The sequence below is a fragment of the Balaenoptera borealis genome, assembly GCF_965194805.1.
Source record: "Balaenoptera borealis genome assembly, chromosome: 12".
NCBI lineage: Eukaryota > Metazoa > Chordata > Mammalia > Artiodactyla > Balaenopteridae > Balaenoptera > Balaenoptera borealis.
The window spans coordinates 84,123,988-84,144,652 of NC_138869.1; the positions used below are offsets into that span (position 1 = coordinate 84,123,988).

The following is a 20,665-nucleotide window of genomic DNA, read 5'->3' on the forward strand; positions in this document are numbered from 1 at the left end:
TATTTTTGAAAAATATTGAAAATTATAAAAAAGAAAATTAAGTTTTCTGGGAATATCACTTTTTTTTTTTTGTAGCGCATATATGTCTTTTTAAAAATTGGATCACTTCTTAGTAGAACCACAATATAAATGGATTTCAAAAACATTAAGAAAAAAAAATGGATCACACTTCACTCTAACCTGCTTTGTTTTACTAAACCACAGAACTGCAGGAGCGTGTTTCTCTGTGCCATATAGCCCCTACAATTTTTGAAGACTGTACAGCATTCCATCTCATGCACGGACCCTAGTTAATTTGGTCAGGCCTCCCTCAGTGGTTATATCTTATCCTAGGGACTACTTGCCTTGTAAGCTTCCTGCTAGAAACTTTGGTTGGCGTTGCCAGGATTCTAAGGCTCTGGTACAGACCCCCAGGCTGTCACATCATTCTTGGAGTCTCTCAGGAACATTTGGGGAGAAAGACCTAGTGAAGTTGGGTCCCACACATGAGTGGCTTTCAGGTTCCTCCCTGTTGTCCTCAGAGCTGAAGGATCCCAGGTTGGTGGGAAGGGTAATCAGAGAAATAGAGAAATTCAACTTAATTGGGAGGTCGACGAAGGAGATTTTTGCTTTAGCTGGAACTCTTCTGGATGCCCCTTCTGTAGGCTGCATGCCTACAACTCAGTTTACTTCAGTTCAATTCGTCACTTAAAAAAAAAAAAAAATTGAGTGGTCTTTTCTGCAGCACATCCTACTAGGGACCCAGAATCAACCCTGTTCATTATTTGTCCTTCTCTCTCCCCTTCTCCCAGATGGGAAAGCATTTCACCTCAATTACTTTTTCTTGTCGTCATTTCCACGCCTAGGACACATCCCTTTCTAGTCCATTTCTAGATTGTTCTAACATCCTCTAAGAGTTCTGGAGTAAATGATCGTGGACTCCTAGTCTAACTGAATTCCAAATATGCTAAGCATTCATGTTATTTGGTTCATTCATTCAACAATATTTTTCCAGCGTGTACTATGTGTTAGGTCACATGGATTTGGCAATTAATAGCATGTACATAAACCTTGCTCTCTAGAAGCTTACAGTCCAATGGAGAAGCTAAAGAAGTAAATGGGGAATTACAAAATGATGTAACGATGTAAGAGAAGTCAGCTCGGGATGCTATGTCTCAAAAAAAAAAAAAGTTGCTATGTCTCATTACCCAGGTCCCTGAGCTCATTCAGAGAGGCATAAATATGAACTGGAGAAGATTCCAACACTTATCTGTCCCATCCCAGTCTCATCTGGACAGGCCAGTTCTGCCCCCTAGCTCCCCCCTAAGCAGTGAAAAGAGACTCAGTAAACACCAGCTGAATTAAACTGGTCAATTGATGAAATGCTTTTTTTTTTCTTTTTTAAATCATTAAAACTCTGAAACCAAACCAGAATCAAGCATGAATAGTGCAATTGTTACTCTTCTTGTCCAAAATTGCCGTTTTCATTTTTCCATCCTATTTAAAGGAACTGAGAGCCAAGATAAGTCCTCCAGACAGAAATCAGCTAAAAAGCTATGGACTGAACACTGCCACTGCAGGGGATTCTGAGCCCCAGCTGTTCAACAGAGGATGGTGCATGGCTTTGCTCATCGGCCTAATTTAGATGACAGATGATTGACCAAAATGAGCCATCAGAGGGTATGTACCACCCCTAGCAACACACCAACGAGGGAGTGGCAAAGTCCAAAGGTTCAACCTCAGTTTTCCATCCTGGGTAAATTCACATGGCTTTCTTTCTTTAGTAAATCTGAGAAATTTCCCTCCAAAATCTTCGTTTAGAACTCAGTCTGGATTGAATTGGAGTTGGGCAGACTGAAAAACATTTACTTCTCAAAACTTTTGACATCAGTCTTTGAAGTTCAATTTTTCTGATTTTCCCCATCCCCTACACCCACGCACTCCTACCCCAGGATATAATGATTAAGAATCAGGAGCAAAGTGAATGGAAGAAACACAGTTTTCAGGACCTTTGAAGAGGGGAGCCATTGGGGCTTTTTACTCTGAGGCTTTTTAGTTGCAAATTTCTACTGAAGAGTAAGAAAAGGCCTCATATTTTAATATCCACATGTTTATTTGCCTTTAAATTACCATTTACAATCACATACTGTAATTGTAAATGGTAATTTACAATTGATCCAGTTGATCCAATTACATACTCTATGTCTTAAATTTAAGTCTCATTTAGGAACAAATGTTAAAATTAACCCTTGTACACATCAAATGTTGCTGGCATTTAGCAATTCATGTTATTTTATTAATAATATGAAGGTTTCCTGTTTGGTCACTTTATCATTCATTTTTTTCAGTTTGCCATTGGTAAGTCTTCAACCAGGAACTAGTTACCTAGAGGGGAGATCAGATGCAATGCCACACAACCGCAAACGTGCTCAGGTTTACTGAGGTCCCAGGAGCAATTTCTGCATCTTGTCTCTCTTGTCTGTGTTAATTGGTTTGCTCCCAGAATTGTTAATTAATAGTTATTATTAAGAAATAAAAGGGAAAAAATAGGGGTTTCCCTGGTGGCACAGTGGTTAAGGATTCGCCTACCAATACAAGCGACACGGGTTCGAGCCCTGGTCCAGGAAGATCCCACATGCCGCGGAGCAACTGAGCCCGTGTGCCACAACTACTGAGCCTGCACTCTAGAGCCCGTGTGCCACAACTACTGAGCCCACGTGCCACAACTACTGAATCCCGGGCACCTAGAGCCCATGCTCTGCTACAAGAGAAGCCACCACAGTGAGAAGCCCATGCACTGCAACGAAGAGTAGCCCTTGCTCACCACAACTAGAGAAAGCCTGCGTGCAGCAAAGGAGACCCAATGCAGCCAAAAATAAATAAATAAATTTATTTAAAAAAAAGAAAAAGAAATAAAAGGGAAAAAATTAAAAGGAATGAACCACACCAGATGAAATCAAGCTAGCCTTTAATGAAACTTATCATTCCACCATTAAATGAGATAACATAGACACACAATATAAGAAAATCGTTATTTTCATTTTCAATCTGATTCAACCATGGCTCATCAGCATCCTGTGTGTGAAACTGGTGAAATTAGTGTCATGGTCACTTTCCCAGTTGGCCAGATGGCAGGGAATATAAATAGAAAAGCTAAGTATGGACAGCTATCTGATGATGGAATGTTAAGGAATAGATAGATTTGACTTAAGGGTTTGCCAGCTAAAGAGTGTTTGTCACCATCAAGTTCTACAAAAATCAAGTCAGGACTTCCCTGGCGGTCCAGTGGTTAAAACTCTGTGCTTCCACTGCAGGGAACGTGGGTTCAGTCCCTGGTGGGGGGACTAAGATCGCACGTGCCATCCATCACGGCCAAAAAAAAAAAAAAATCAAGTCAGTAGCCACTGCAGTCACTGACCCATGCAGTACAAGTTGAAAGGAATTCAGGGCACTCTGTGCTCTGGGAAAACTGGCAGAACGGGTCCTCAGATAGTTGGATGTTTTCAGGAGAAAATTTTATGAACTCAAATTCTTGTATCTTCTCATACTGTACTTAGAAAAGCACTAAAACCATTAACTAAGATACCTGTTCCTCGTGACTAGCAGCCCTTTCTCCGAGATGTGTGCTTGATTGCACATACCCTTTGCCAAAATCACATTGACACCGACCTCTTCAGAACAGTTCCTTGGAGCTATCTGAGAGGCTGTCTCCTGTACTATAGTCCTCAGTAAGTCCCCAAATAAAACTGAAACTCACATTATCTGTTTTTATTTCAGTTGACAGGCTAAAAATATAGATCTTTAAGTTTCCCCAGTTCCTCCCATGCCATTCCCTACATCTTTCCTTCAAGTAGAATTGGATCGGGGATCCTATAAGCAACCACTTACATGAAACTATTGCCTTTTTACCCACATTTATCAAGCCCTTATTATGTGATAGGCACAATGCTGAGTGTCTAATGTGTGCCTTTCATTTAATTCTAGCAATAACTGCATGAAGTGGCTATGATTATTTCCATTTTACAAATAAGGAGCCTGAACCACAGAAAGATTAAGTAATTTACCAAAGGCTCTAAGTGGTGGGGCTGGGCCTCAGACTCAGAATGGTCTCACTTCCAAGACCACACTTCTAACCTCATCGCAAAGTGCCTCTCTTTTTCTCTGCCAACATCACAAAGAAGTCAGTGGCCCTCAGTCTTTTGTTAGATGTGAAAAGAAAACAATAATAACTAGGGCTTTTAAACAGCTCTGTTTCTTGTGTAAGTTTTCACAAGTAGGTCTTGTAGTTGGTCTTCTTTTAGGATAGACCAGTATAAATGAGTATACCAGACATTCCAGGCAGATGGTTTAACTACATCACACTTCCATGTCTCCATGTTACAGTAAGGCTAACATTTCTTACCCCTTTCCTACTTTACATAAAATTATGAAGTTTAGGGATATGATGTCATCACTTGCACTTTGGACTTCTTGGAGAAGCAATTCTATATAAACACACAGTAGAAATGACAGAAAAACACTGTCAGTGTGGTATGTACACAGTATAAAATGGACCAAATTAATTCCTTAGAGCTTGGGACAAAAATAGCCCCTTAGTCTTGCATATCTAGTTTTTTTTTTTTTTTTTTTTTTTTTTTTTTTTTTTTTTTGGCTGTGTTGGGTCTTCGTTTCTCTGCGAGGGCTTTCTCTAGTTGTGGCAAGCGGGGGCCACTCTTCATCGCGGTGCGCGGGCCTCTTCACTGTCGCGGCCTCTCTTGTTGCGGGGCACAGGCTCCAGATGCGCAGGCTCAGTAGTTGTGGCTCACGGGCCCAGCTGCTCCGCGGCATGTGGGATCCTCCCAGACCAGGGCTCGAACCCGTGTCCCCTGCATTGGCAGGCGGATTCTCAACCACTGCGCCACCAGGGAAGCCCGCATATCTAGTATTTAATCATGTTGCATATGCCTGTTCTGTGGCTTTCAAGAGCAATCTGAAAGGGCACTGTGTCTGATAGAATGTGGATTGCAGTAAGAGTTTAGCATTCTTCTTTTAGAGGAAACACTGCAATCCAAGATCTTGCCTCTTTCCAGCTTTTGAAAAACCACAAGTCAAAATTTTGTTGCCATATGAGAGTGTTGCATAGAGGGACATTAGCTATGAATTTCTATGTACTAGAGGCTATTCTGTCTTTTGTGGATAAAAAAAAAAATTAATCAATAATTAATCTAAAAAAGAAATGGAAAATTTTATTTGAGCCAACCTGAGGATTATAACCCAGGGGACAGTCTCTCAGAGAGCTCTGAGGACTATTCTGAAGAGGTAAGGGGGAGGCCAGTATAGATGTGATTTTGGAGAAGGGGGTACGTGCAATCAAGCACGAATCTTGGTAGAGATGACTGCTGTTCGCAAGGAACACATATCTTAGTTAATGGTTTTAGTGCTCCTCTAAGTATGGGAAGATGCAAAAAACTGGATTCATAAAATTTTCTCCTGAAAATATCTAACTACCTGAGGGCCAGTTCTGTCAGTTTTCCCTCAGCACAAAATGCCTCATCCTGATCTTCGCCCTGAATTCCTTTCAGGGTGTTCTGCATAGGTCAGCGACTGCAGTGGCCAATGACTTGTTCCTTGTAGAAATGGATGGTGGGCAACATTCTTCGTCTTACACTCCCTTCCCTTTTAGTCTTAATTTTGACCAAGGTTTAGGAGGCATTTCGTGACCACTTTGTCCCACAGCGCTAGGGATGCTCATTCCCAGGTCAGGCGAGGATTTGGTTGATAAGCCACTCAATGTGCTATTACTGGACTAGGCCCTGTTAACAGTAGCCAAAAGCCTCTGGATCACCTGTCTTATATTCCGTTATGGTCCAGGAAATGGTTCCCTCTTGTTGCTTCTTCCCAGATCTAGAGTTACTCTATTATAATCATTGATTTTGTAGAACTATATCTTTGATCAGTAGTTTCAAGTCGACTAATCATCATTAATTTTATTGGAGGCTCGGTCACACATTTGGTCATGCAAGAAACAATAATCCTGTACAATAGGCAGAATACAAGTAATATAGCTAGTAACGTTAACAAGGTCATAAGTATTTAAGTGAAGAGCTTCCATTAGGTGTGGCTCAGTATCTCCCCAGGTCGTCTGACCAGTCTGCCAGTCTGATCTGCATCAATAGCTGTCTTTAAGGGAAATGACATATTGTTATTGTATGTAAAGTTCACTAAAGACGTCTGCAGGTACAAGGTGAGTGGTGGGTCATTGTGACCCCTTAAGGATTGACAAAGGAATGTTATCTTCTAAGGAGTTACGTGGCTGGCATCCAAAGAACAACTGACATTTATGGTTGAGCAGGTATTTCTGCCACTGGGGAGTCTAGCTAATGCAGAATGCAGATGCACAATGAATGGTAGAGGGGAGGGAGGAGGCCAAAGGACAGAGAAGAAGGTTTATGCTTAAAGTTTTCTTGGCTTAAAATATGAATTTTATGTCATCCCTTTTATGAAAGATCCAAGAGCCTCTTATAATGACTCAAAAATAATAATAAGGTCACTCTTTTTTCCAGAGTTACCAAAGTGGGCCATCATCTCAGAGTAGGAAATGAAAGGGGCCAGTATGAGATCCAAGTAGATTTAAAAGGCATGAAGGATGTGAAAGTACTTAACGCTACTGAACGGTATATTTTTTAAAATGGTTAAGGTGGTTAATTTTATATTATGCATATTTTACCACAATTAAAATGTTTTAAATTTTGTTATGTGTATTTAGCAAAGCAAATTTTATTTTTATTGTTACTTTTTGGCTTGATCTCAATTTTTTATTTTTATTTTTTTTAAAGGATAGTTACCTTTTTTTAAAATTAATTAATTTATTTATTTTTGGCTGTGTTGGGTCTTCGTTCCTGCGTGCAGGCTTTCTCTAGTTGTGGCGAGCGGGGGCTACTCTTCCTTGCGGTGCGCGAGCTTCTCAATGCAGTGGCTTCTCTTGTTGTGGAGCACGGGCTCTAGGCGGGTGGGCTTCAGTAGTTGTGGCACGTGGCCTCAGTAGTTGTGGCACACTGGCTTAGTTGCTCCGTGGCATGTGGGATCTTCCCCGACCAGGGCTCCAAACCCGTGTCCCCTGCATTGGCAAGCGGATTCTTAACCGCTGAGCCACCGGGGAAGCCCAATCTCAATTTTTTAAATTGAAGTATAGTTGATTTACAGTATTACATTAGTTTCAGGTGTACAGCATAGTGATGCAGTATTTTTGAAGAATATATTCTAAGTTATTACAAGATAATGGCTATAATTCCTTGTGCTATACAGTATATGCTCGTTGCTTATCTATTTTATACACAGTATTTTGAATCTCTTAATCCCATAGGCCTATCTTGTTCCTCCTCTTCAGTAACAAGTTTGTTTTCTATACCTGTGAGTCTGTTTCTGTTTTGCATATACATTTGTTTGTATTATTTTTTAGATTCCACGTATGAGTGATTTCATACAGTATATAATGGAAAAGTGCCAGGTTTCAACAGACAAGAGTTGGGCCTGCCTGTCTCAGCAGAGTCATGAAATGAATTAAATGAATCTCTTAGAATAGCGCTGGTGTGGACCATCCTCCCAGGATCTGATGGGCTTCTCTTTTTTTCCAGATAATGAAGACTGCTTTTTTAACAGCAAAGCCAATTTGATTTGTTAATTGACGTGGCGCCAGCAGGCGGGATCTTAATTCCCCGACCAGGGATCAAACCCGAGCGCCCTGCAGTGGAAGTGCGGAGTCTTAACTCCTGGACCGCCAGGGAAGTACCGATGCTCCTATATCTTAAGTGTATTTTTCTTATGGTAAAATATGGACAGCACTGTGGGTGGGGAGGACAAATCTGGGACCAAATGTGGAATTTCCTCTCCTGACCACCCCGCCCCTCCTTGTGTAAGTAGGTCACTGTTATCGGTACCCGCTAGAAGAGACAGGAGTATAGAAGTGGGTGCTAGCATGTCAGTATAAGAGGTGTGTTCCTGTGGTGCATAAGTCCTTCGAGGGTGTATCTCAGGGGTGTGAAAGTGTGTCTGCAATAGCCCTCCTGGGTGTGTCAAAACGTGATTTCACAGGCAGAATGACCCTTAATGTGCAGATTCGGGTGGTGAGAGTAGATTGAATTCAGTCTTAGGATAAAAGATGAAGTTTGTTGTTTGTTCCCCAGCCCGAAAGACTTCGGCAGTGCCCCCCTGGGGTGGGTCTTGGAAAGAACAGGGCAGCGGTAGACTCTTCTCTGTTTCTCCCGTCCCCTTGGGCTTTTAGCCGCCGAAAGGGGGCTGTGCGGACCTAACACCGGGCTGGAAGGAAGAGGCGTAAGTCAACTTCCTCGCCGGCGGCAACCGCGGCGGCTGTGGCCGCGCGGGTGTGCGCATCCCGCCCCCGGGTCGGGAAGGGGCGGAGCCGGGCGGAGCCCGCCCCCCGCGGTCCCCTCTTCCCTGCTGCTCCACTGAGAAGCGCCGGCCTCAGTCTCTGCCGCCTGCAGGAAGCTGGGAGCCGGGACCCCGGGCCGGGAGTGCGGGCTGGGCTGCGTGCACGGGCTCGGCCGCCGCTGCCGGTGAGTCCCGGGGCGGGCGGCGCGGAGCGGGGCGGGAGGCGCGTCAGGACCGGGCTGTTGGGGAGACCCCGGGCTCAAGCTCGGGGATGTCAGGCTCGAGACGTTGGGGAGCCCCAGACCCCAGCCCGGAGGAGCGTCGCGATGTGGAGAAACCCGAGCCCGGGGGCGGGGAGTCAGTGCCCCGGGGTTGGGGAGTCCGGGAGCCCTGAGGGCGAGGCGGCGGGTCAGGAAGGCGAAGTTGGGGTGTCCCGAAGCCCGAGCCTGGAGGACTGAGCGGTCAGGATCCTGACGTTGGAGAGGTCCGGAGGAGTGCGGAATGAGGGGTGCCCTGTCGGCATTCTTGGGGCGCCCTCCTCCGGGCGGAGGGGAGCAGAACCCGGGAAGGGAGTGCGGAGAGAGGAAGCCCGAGGCAGGCGGGGCGGGAGGGGAGCCCGAGGGAGGGGAGCCCCGGAAAGCGTAGGGTGGGGCGAGGCGAGTGGCTTCTCTGGGGAAAGATGGAGGGGGCTTCTCCGAGAGGGCGGGCGCGGGAAGCGGAGTCGTGCGGGCAGCCTGGGGTTCTGTTCTGGAGGATAGGGGATTGGAGGGCCGGAACGCCGCGGCGGGGGTCCAAGGTGGCGGGCTGAGGGGTGCGTCAGGGACTCAGGGAACATCTCGGCCTAGGGGACGCAACCTCCTCGGTGGAATGGGGTCATGGCAATCTCGAGAGGGCACCCACTCGAGAGAGCAAGACGGGCCACCCCAGACGGGGGCAGGTTGGGACCCCGCACCAAGCGAGCTCGGGGAGTGTTGGGACCTTGGGCGGGGGGACCAGGGAGGGGCGAACCTCGCTGACCCCACGCGGGCACCGCAGCGCCCTGTGCATCTGTGGGCCCTCAGGCACAGACTCACAAAAGGGAGACCCGCGGGCCGGACAGGCTTTTGGTTGCATCTCGTATTTCTGAGCTGGGTTAGAAGTGATTTTGCCCAGGGATCCGATGAGAAGAGTATGGGCTTAAAAGAATAGTTCTGGAGTGAGTTTTCAAATGTACAGGTAAGCTCTACGTGTGTGTGTGTAATTTTTAGATGCACACGTGCTACTTGCTGCCCCCTCTCCTGTACTTCTGAGAGGCTGTTTCTGAGTAAAAACTGGAGGAAAATCAGGAAGGCGCTCTCATGCACACATACACACCCGAACCGCCCGCAAATGCATTGCATTCCACAGCCGAGTAAACTCGAGGAGTGTTGTGCAGTTTTGGATTGTTTCTTTTGGCGAGGGCTCCCTTTACTGGAGTTAATAGGAGTTACCTGCATGGAAGGTGGACTGCCCTTGACTGCCCTCTTAGGATGTGCACAGCCTATACCCACCCCTGAGCTGCTGCACCCTTGAACAGGTCACCCGGCAGGGCACTAGGCGGCTTAGGACCTCAGTGGATGGGCATTCTAGAGTCTTTCTGAAGATAAACAAACGACTCGTACCCTGTCTGGTTTGTTTTTTTCTGTTGTTTGTCTTGGGTGCCTGGCTCCCTTTAATTAGTTAAATAATATTGACATCTTATATTAACATATCCTGTATGGTTAATTATGTGTTGTAATTAGTTTAATTATTTGATATAACAGCTAATTCTGGAAGACCCAGGGCCCTGGGAATCCTGTTAAGTGGATTTCTCCCTTAGAAGGTTCCTGGGCTTTAAGGGGCAGTGGGTGAGAGATGCCTCCCACTCCCTTTCTTTTCTGCTGTAGTTATAGGTCCATCTTCTGATGCACACTGAGATTTGAGCTTCCTGGGAGGACCAAAGATTTTTGGCAACTAGCATATGTTGGGCCTTTTTTTTTTTTCCCCTTCATGAAAAGGAAAGCTCTTCAGTAATTATGCAAGTTAATGGAAGAGTGATCTATTCATTTCACAGGTATCATTTCAGGACAAGCTTTTCTTTTTTTTTCACCAGGGGGTGGTCAGAACCTTGAACCAAAATCTGCATTATTATTATTGCGTTAGCATATTTATCCACTTGGACGTAGAGCTAGCTGATTCTTCCAATTCTTTATCCAGATGTTAGGATAAATACGCCAGTATTTATACATTCAAATAAATGCATGTTTCTCCCCTTCAGAAGCCTTGGCTTGGCCAGCTGTGTACTAATTCTAGTGATGCTGTCATTGCTGAGAATAACTTTGGAGCTCCTGCTTTGGAGTTGCCTTCAGAGCTGGCAACACGTTGACTGAATTGCCTCTGTGATGGCAAACCTTCTGAAGCTGGGAAACAGCCAAACACTGTGTGGAGCCAGCTGTGGTGGAGAATCGAGGTTGTAATAGGAAGTATGTCCATTAAGGTAATGAAAGTCTTCTTGAAGGACTAGCAGGTCTACAGGGGTCATCCAGTAAAGAGTATATGTATGTGTTTAGGACTGTAAAGTAGTTGCTTTGAAATGCAACCTTCATTTGGATGTTTGTGCTCTGGTATGTGTGTAAAAAACTGGCCCTATAGTACCTTGCTGTACCTTATGGCTTACTGGGTGGAGAAAATAAGCCTTTTTTTTTTCCCCTTCCATGTATTCTTTACCAGGCAGTTTCCATCCCTTTGCATTAAAGCAAGATGAACAAAAGACTTGTTTTTTCAGAAAAAAATGTAGTCAGAAAGTCACTTACCTCATGGGTCATTAATGCCTGGTACTTGAGTTTTTATGTGAAAGAATCTATATAGAATCAAGGGGAAGAGAATGATTTCTGAAAAGCCTTTTCAGTTTTGGGATTCCATAGCACACAGCGTGAAAAATTAACATATCCCTTTTCTGCCATTGGTTCCATAAATTCCCAAGTTTTTTTCAGGTTGTTAATCCAAAGCTTCATATAGCCATGGCTTGAATCTTGATTTAGCTGTGATCTTGGACAAGTTATTCATCTCTTTTGGCCTCCGTTTTTCTACCCTAAAATGAAGATATAATGAGTAGGTACCTCATGGGCCTGTGATGAAGATGAAATAAGATTATGCATATAGAACCCTGAGGTCAGTGTCCCATACATAATCAGTGCTCCATAAAGTCTTGCTTGTTATTAATAGTGCTTATGGATAGTTTTGTATTAAAATTCCTTTTAAGCCATGTAGAAATTTATCGTTTCCAAGTAATGCCATTCCCTTTGGCTGGGCTTTGCAAATGAACATGTCAATGAGAACACCTGGTTTTTACTCTCCTGGCCTCTCAGGAGTTTTTAAAGAGTCACCTTAACTGCAACCAGAGCTAGCTACTTTATTTTGAATTCTGATATTTTAAAAAAACGAACAGTCCTGTTTGGATTGTGTGTTAGGTATAAGAGTTTGGTCAAAAGCTGAAGGAAAATTGTTTAAAAGCTTCTCCTATAATTTTTTCCCTTGATCCAATAAAATATTATTCTAACGACATAGCTATAGTTTTCTTGGCATATACTGAAAGGGATGATTCTCGGGAACATTTGTTTCAGTTAAACTGGAGTTTTGTTTTGCTTTTTTTTAAATGATAGGGAGGAAGAACCTGGCACTATGTTCTCAGCTCTTCCATAAATATTGACTTTAATTTTTTGCAGATTTATGAATGAATGAATTTTATTAAAAATATTTGCATACAAATAATTTTATCTTAATTTTTAATCAGATGGTTCGGGGTTACTATGAAATAGAGGTTTCATGAAATGTTCGACATTTAGTGAGAGTTCTCTGTGTTTCAGCGAAGTTTGCTCAGGAGACAGAGGTATAAGAAACAGATTTCTTCCTCCAGAAGTTCACATAATGTGCTCTCTTAGGACAATGCATTGGCAAGAGTTTTTTTTCACCTAATGGCTTATAGGGCTAAGGATTAATATGGATTTCACTGCATGTTCATTTCCCTCAGTTTCTTGGAGAAGGTTAAATATATAGATCTCTCGATAGTGTTCATATTTTTTGACGTGGATTAGATCCTGGTGTGCACTCAGATGCCATAAAAGGAGATAAGGGCTCTAAAAGTATTTAGTGTATTGTAAAGTGATACACAGTCTGCCTTCCCTGTGGGGGCTGGATGGGGGGGGTGCCGCTCTGCATCCTCAGATTCAACCAACTGTGGATGGAAATGTCAACAAAAAAATTAATCCATAGTCGGGGATATATGTATATGTAAGCTGATTCACTTTGTTATAAAGCAGAAACTAACACACCATTGTAAAGCAATTATACTCCAATAAAGATGTTAAAAAAAAATTAATCCATAGTCAATCCGAGAAAGAAATGGAAAATTTTATTTGAGCCAACCTGAGGATTTTAACCCAGGAGACAGTGTCTCAGAGAGCTCTGAGGGCTGTTCTGAAGAGGTAAAGGGGGAGGCTAGTACAGATGTGATTTTGGAGGAGGGAGTACGTGCAGTCAAGCATGCATCTTGGTAGAGGTGACTGCTATTTGTGAGGAACAGATACCTTAGTTAATGGTTTTAGTGCTCCTGTAAGTATGGGAAGATGCAAAAAACTGGATTCATAAAATTTTCTCCTGAAGATATCTAACTACCTGAGGGCCAGTTCTGTTAGTTTTCCTGCAGCACAAAATGCCTCATCCTGATCTTTGCCCTGAATCCCTCTCATGGGGTACTACATAGGTCAGCGACTGCAGTGGCCAATGACTTGTTCCTTGTAGAAATGGATGGTGGCAATATTTTTCGTCTTACAATCCCTTCCCTTTTAGTCTTAATTTCAGTCAAGGTTTGGGAGGCATTTCATGACCATTTTGTCCCACAGCGCTAGGAATGCTCATTCCCAGGTCAGGCGAGGATTTGATTGATAAGCCACTCAATGTGCTATTACTGGACTAGGCCCTGTTAACAGTAGCCAAAAGCCTCTGGATCACCTGTCTTATATTCCGTTATGGTCCAGGAAATGGTTCCCTCTTGTTGCTTCTTCCCACATCTAGAGTTACACTATTATAATAATTGATTTTGTAGAACTATATCTTTGATCAGTTGTTTCAAGTCGACTAATCATCATTAATTTTATTGGAAGCTCAGTCACACATCTGGTCATGCAAGGAACAATAATCCTGTACAATAGGCAGAATACAAGTAATATAGCTAGTAGCATTAATAAGGTCATAAGCAAGTATTTAAGTGAAGAGCTTCCATTAGGTGTGGCCCAGTATCTCCCCAGGTCATCTCATCAGTCTGTTCTGCATTAATCGCTATCTTTAAGGGAAATGATATATTGGTATTGTACATAAAGCTCACCAAAGATGTCTGCAGGTATAAGGTGAGGATGTGTTATTATGACCCCTTAAGGATTGACAAAGGAATGTTATCTTCTAAGGAGTTACATGGCAGTCAGAAGAACAATTGATCTTTATGTTTGAACAGGTGTTTCTGCCACTGGGGAGTCTGGTTAATGCATAATGCAGATTCACAATGAGTGGTAAAGGGGAGGGAGGAGGCCAAAGGGCAGAGAAAAATTTCATGTTTAAAATTTTGTCTTGCCTTAAACTGTGACTTGAAATAAACATCAGAAAATATTTAGGAAAAAAATTCCAGAAAATTCCAAAAAACAAAACTTGAATTTGCCATGCGCAGGCAACTACTTACATAGCATTTACTTTACATAGCATCTACATTGTATTTACAATTATTTTCATAACCTTTTCATTGTATTAGGTGTTATAAGTAATCTAGAGATGTTTTAAAGTATATGGGAGAATGTGGGTAGGTTACATGCAAATACTATGCCATTGTATATAATAGACTTGAGCCTCCACAGATTTTGGTATCTGAGGAGGGTCCTGGAACCAATCCCCCACAGATACTGAGGGATCACTGTATAACCATAGGATAGGGGGCTATTATTGTTGTTCCATACTTTCCCGGAGTGTTCTGATTATCACCTACATAGCGGTGTTTGGCCCTTGCTCTATCTCTCTTCTGAATGGTGGTTTACACCCAGAAAACAATACAGCAGCGTGGTTTAGACTAGAGCAGTGGTTCTTAATAAGGAGTAGGGGCTGTGTTTTTGCATCCCCCTGCCCCCCAACCCACCAGGACATTTGGCAATGTCTGGAGATGTTTTTGATTTTCACAGCTGGGAAGAGGAGAGATGTTACTGGCCTCTAATGGGTAGATTCTGCTAGGTATAGTATAATGCACAGGACATCCCCTTACAACAAAGAATTTTCCAGCCCCAAATGTCAGTAGCGCTGAGAGACCCTGGACTATAGCAAGGGACCTGGAGTGGGGACCAACCTGTTAGCATCCTGGAACAACCCTGGGTGAGTTCCTTAACCTGAGTGTCTATAAAATGCAAGTCTGAAGTGCTATTGTGGAATTAGATGAGATAGTGTAAATAAAGTACTTAGCTCACAGAGGTGCCCTGTAAATGGTAACTCTTAGTATTATGTCTGGTTGGTAAATCCAGGGACTATGCTTTAAATAGACAGCTTTGGCTTTTGAACCCATTGTGTACAGAACCCAGTCAGGTTTCATTTTTCTCTTTTAATAAATTTATTTATTCAGTTTTGGCTGTGTTGGGTCTTTGTTGCTGCGCACGGGCTTTCTCTAGTTGCAGTTAGCGGGGGTTACTCTTCGTTGCGGTGCGCCGGCTTCTCATTGCAGTGGCTTCTCTTGTTGTGGAGCACAGGCTCTAGTTGCGCGGGCTTCAGTAGTTGTGGCACGTGGGCTCAGTAGTTGTGGCTCGTGGGCTCTAGAGTGCAGGCTCAGTAGTTGTGGCACACGGGCTTAGTTGCTCCGCGGCATGTGGTATCTTCCCGGACCAGGGATCGAACCCGTGTCCCCTGCATTGGCAGGAGGCTTCTTAACCCCTGCGCCACCAGGGAAACCCCGAGTCAGGTTTCTTGATTCCATTCATGTGTCCAAGAGTAGGGCCCCTGGTGTCTGTGGTTCCTTCTGCATTCTGGCCTAGGTTCTGCCCTGGTTCTGCTGGCAGTGGGCTGCAGATCACTCCAACCAGGTGAGCAGGGCAACGCCCCAGACCTTTCTTGTGGAGGGGAAAGATGAGCTGAGGCTGGAGCAGCTTTCGGTTTCCTCCAAGCCACACTTGGAAGGAGGAGAAGGTCAGGTGGGGAAGCCCTACCCACACACCCCCAGATTGTCTTCTAGGCTCTACTCGGACCCCTGTCTCTGTATGGTCAGAGCTTCCTCTGCTGTGTGAGCAGGCCAGGTGTCTGGCAGTTTCTCTTTACTTTTCCTTAGCCCCTCCTACTCAAGCAAAAAGTTTTTGGAGGGGTCCCTTCAGTTTTAACAAAATACTCCAAATCTGCTGCAGTTTTTGCTTTGCATGGGGCTCCCCAGCCATCTGGGAGGAGAAAGGAGGCCGCCCATAAAGCCCAGGCTCCGCTTTGACTTTACTGCTTTGCTGTGTTTTTCTGTTGCACTCTGAGCCAGAGGAGTGGGTGGTCCATTCAGAGTAACCAGGGGAGTCTCAGCAGGGTGGGGGTGGGATGACATTCCAAAGTGTTTAGCAGACCCACATGTAAATAATGCAGTGGTTTTTCAGCTGTGAGCTAGAAACCATCAGTTCTGTGGTTCTCAGTCCTGGCTGTACAATAGAATCACCTGGGGCTTTCTAAGAATGCAGATGCCTGGGCCCCACCCCAGACGGTTGATTCAAAATCTCAGTGGGCAGGGCCTGGGCATCAGATGTTTTAAGATGCTCCTTAGATGATTCTGATACCCAGTGAGAGTTGAGAGTCAGGACCATGCCTTGTGAAATTAATGACCTGCATTTAAGGATAAAAAGAAAGAAAGAAAAGAAAAGTGTAAAGGAGAGAACCAAATTAAAAATGTGAGAGTAACATAAGTATTGTTTTGTTAAGCTTTTGTTTTAGTGATGAATGTATACTTGCTTGTGATGTAAAATATGTCCCTTCTAATGGGTTGCAGTCAAAAAAGTTTGGAAAACTTTGCTTTAGAGCCTTAGAGGTATTTAATTAATATTGACAAATTTACCTCTTTCAATATTTCTGTGCATGCATCTGCTGGACAGGCTTTTGTTTTTGTTTTTGTTTTATTTATTTATTTATTTATGGCTGCGTTGGGTCTTCGTTGCTGCATGCAGGCTTTCTCTAGTTGCGGCGAGCGCGGGGCTACCCTTCATCGCGGTGTGCGAGCTTCTCATTGCCGTGGCTTCTCTTGTTTTGGAGCACCAGCTCTAGGCGTGTGGGCCTCAGTAGTTGTGGCACGTGGGCTCAGTAGTTGTGGCTCGCAGGCTTTAGAGCTCAGGCTCAGTAGTTGTGGCACACGGGCTTAGTTGCTCCGCGGCATGTGGGATCTTCCCAGACCAGGGCTCTAACCCGTGACCGCTGCATTGGCAAGTGGATTCTCAAACACTGTGCCTTCAGGGAAGTCCTGCTGGACAGTTTTCAAAGTGCTTTTATATACCTTGTCAGATACAACTTTTGCAACCACCCTGTGAGGCATGGAAGGCAGGTATCATATTGATTTTTTTTTTTACACATGAAGGAAACTTGGGGCTGGAGATGGTAAGAAATTTGTCAAAGTCACAATGAGAAAAGGGCAAAAACAGGGACTCAAACCCAGGCTGAGTAGCTTCCGATTACTGCTACAGGGCTCCATCCACCACACCTTTCTGTCTCTTCTGATGTAGATGGAGCATGAACTTGATGCAACTTCAAATGGTACATCAAAATAATAACTATTGACTGAACATCTACTGATGTCAGGAAATGTACAGTTGACCCTTGAGCAGCCTGGGGGTTAGGAGTGCCAACCTTATGTGTGGCCTGGGTAGTCCTGGCTGAGAAGGAACCTGAACAGTAACCCTGTGGAGTGAGATTTGATGGACTTCTGGGAAGTGGTCTGAGAAGCAAAGGATATCTTGTTCATTCGTTTGTTTGTTCATTCATTCATCAGTATTAAGGGCTTACCAGGGCCAGGGTCTATGCTGAACACGGGGTAAAGATGGAACGTTGAACCCAAATGCAGTCCCCGCCCCTACAGCGGTGACAGTTTGGAGTTGAGTTGTAGGGAGGATGTTTTGCTTCAGAGGTAGGTGGGGAAAGGATTCCTCAAGGCTTTCTCATACCTGTGCACAGAGCTGAAGCGAAGCTCAGGCCATGTGTAAGTAGAAGGTGCTGGTTGGCTGTACTCAGGAGCTTAGAGTGGAAGAATAAGACCTCATGTTATGGGGATATATGTATATGTATAGCTGATTCACTTTGTTATAAAGCAGAAACTAACACACCATTGTAAAGCAATTATACTCCAATAAAGATGTTTAAAAAATAATTAATTAAAGAAGAAAAAAAAGACCTCATGTTATCCCACATGACATTCAGAACCCCACTTCCCCAAAGGTGGGGAACCGCCCTCTGCTGGAAGTCACCTGGGTTGGACGATCAGGTTGAGTTAAGCCTGGGGCTTAGGGAAGTCTTTCGTCCTCAGCGTGTCTGGAAGGGTACAAGCTCCAAGCCATCTAGATCGCTAATAAACTGACCCTGTTCTCTTATGTGACGAAGACTCCATACTATAGCAGAGCAGGGCTTGTTGAATGAGTGAATTAATAATAATTATAATAAATATTAGTCTATGAAAGAGGTAATTGGAGACTTCAAGATTTCGAGACGAACACACCCAGAGAAGAACCGAGCTCTCCCCTCTTTCCAGGCTGAGCTGGTTCCAGGGGCTGTAAGAACCTAAAGGAGATCAGAGCTAGGGTTATTGATTTAAGAGGTTTTTGTTGATCTTGAGACACTAGCATTAAGGGCAGTGACATTTATCTATTAGGGTGATGTAGTCCAAGATTAAGAAAAGCAAAGAAGGGCTTCCCTGGTGGCGCAGTGGTTGAGAATCTGCCTGCCAATGCAGGGGACACGGGTTCGAGCCCTGGTGTGGGAAGATCCCACATGCCGCGGAGCGACTAGGCCCGTGAGCCACAACTACTGAGCCTGCGCGTCTGGAGCCTGTGCTCCGCGACAAGAGAGGCCGCGACAGTGAGAGGCCCGCGCACCGCGATGAAGAGTGGCCCCCGCTTGCTGCAACTAGAGAAAGCCCTCGCACAGAAACGAAGACCCAACACAGCCATAAATAAATAAATAAATAAATAATTTTTTTTTTTTTAAAAAGAAAGCAAAGAAGAAAAAAAAAACCCTCAATTCTTAAGGAATAGATAATTTGTTGCTTTTCACCAGTAGCTTGAAACTATGTATTTGCCCTATTCTTGCACCTGCTCTTTGGAGTCTGAGAGAATTTCCCGAGGTTCAAGATAAGTCTACAGTCTAGAAACTGGAGAAGGGCTACCCTTACCCAAACCACTTGAAGACGGAATGAAAATACACATACTCTGCTGAATATTGCCTGTAGATCGTTCTTTTGTGAGAAATGAAACTTCGTTGGTGAAAACTATCTTCTCATTTTCCTTTTAGACTCAAATTGGTTGTATAAAATATGGAAGAAAAAGGAGGAGGATGTAAAATCAATGATGAGTGTAGTGGCTCTTGAATTAGAAAATTTATATTCTCCCTGGTGTATTTCACTCCGTCCAAAGAAGTCATTCCAGGAGTCTCATCTTAGCTTTTCTATTCCTGCACTTAAGCAAGATAGGGGCATCAATATTGTTCTCTTGAGTTGCCAGGAACCCTGAGCACTTCATAAAGTAGCATTAGTCAGTTTCATGCACGGGCTAATGCTGGGGTTGGAATTGGCTGCAGTGGTAGAATGTCACCCAAACAGACAGGTTCAGGTAAAGCGCCAAGAATTTCATTGAAACTGGGCAGCATTTCAGGCACGTAGAAACTGATTCATCAAATCTCATTGTGGTGAAGAGGTTCAGGTTAGTTCATGAAGTACGTATACAATTTTGTCCCATGAAAGAAAAAAAAATTAAACTATTTATAATTATGTGGCTGTGATATGTCTTATGGCCTGGAGGACCATCGTGTCTAGATATACTGACCTAGTTCCAAAGGAGGTAATGAAAATACACGCACGTGTGCATGAAGGCGTACAGAAACATAAAATACCTACTATGTATTGAACAATTCCTGTGTGCCAGGCATCGTGCAATGCACTTTGTTTTTTTTTTTTTTAACCTTGTCTCTACTCCCCGAAACAAGTTTAGGAGAGAGAGATCCCAGTTTACCAATGAGAAAAAGAAATGAAGTGGCTTGCTCAAGGCCACTACAGTTAGTAAGTATCAGAGCTGGTTACAGATCCTCATTTCTGAGAGGGCCTGGGGCAGATGAGTTTGGGTTTAATAAAGGGCTCCCTTACAATGCATCTGTAGCCTGGAATGGGTCCAGGGTGGGATTTCCTGTCCGCCCAGCTCATCACCCTATTTAAGGGATTCCAGAAGCTTGGAGTTGCTAAATTTATATATGTGGTTCCCTGAACCTATTGAAAGCATAGGCTCAGGGGGGCACGGGCTGGGGGTAGTGCGTTGAGCCCGTCTTCATGATTTCATATGCTTACAAAACCACATACTGTATATGTGTGTCAAACAGCTGCACAGACCATTAAAACTTGAAAGTCCTTTGCTTTAGGCTGGGGTAATAGTAGCTTCATTTGGAGCCACCTGACAGCTCATCTAAACTCTGGCCTGTGATTAGGTGTATCTGGCTGAAAGATACAGGGTAATGAATCATTTAATGGATGTGGTTGATTTAGAAAACTTTCAAAGCATGGAGAATTTATAATAATCACTTTAAAACAGGTTTCATGGGACTACCCTGGTGGTCCAGTCTTAAGACCCCACGCTTCCAATGCTGGGGGCACAGGTTTGATCTCTGGTCAGGGAACTAAGATCCTACATGCCTCACAGTCTGGCAAAAAAAAAAAAACCAAAAACCAAAAAAAAAAAAACCAGGTTTGATGATGAAAAGATTGGGCAATAATGGATGGCCTAGAGTGACAGTGAAGTTCTCAGCTGCAACCCCCTGACCCCCCCATCTTTCTGGCCCCAGAGCCAACCCATGTCTAGAGAGGCAGGCTGTGATCCTGGTTCCTTTTGAACCTAGAAATGACAGCTTCAAAACCCTCTCTGATCTAGGACAGATTGCATTAGTTGAGCACATGTTGTGTGCTAGCAGTTTTACCTGTATTATCTTCTCTCTCTCTTAAACTTTCTATTATAGAATATTTCAGACAGACAGAGGTGGACAGAATAGTAGAATACACCTCCACGTGCCCATCCCCAACTTCAACAATTAC

The 20,665-nt window shown here is 44.0% G+C and overlaps 1 protein-coding gene across 5 annotated transcripts in view; it reads left to right on the forward strand.

Moving 5' to 3' along the window:
- Positions 1-20,665, forward strand: part of PAQR8 (progestin and adipoQ receptor family member 8) — a 104,229-nt gene that overhangs the window by 55,156 nt on the left and 28,408 nt on the right. For all 5 annotated transcript variants that reach the window (XM_082346273.1, XM_082346277.1, XM_082346276.1 and 2 more), the window contains 2 exons: positions 1,487-1,659; positions 7,593-8,531. The gene's annotated coding sequence lies outside the window, so the exon portion shown is untranslated. The remainder of the gene's footprint in view (positions 1-1,486; positions 1,660-7,592; positions 8,532-20,665) is intronic.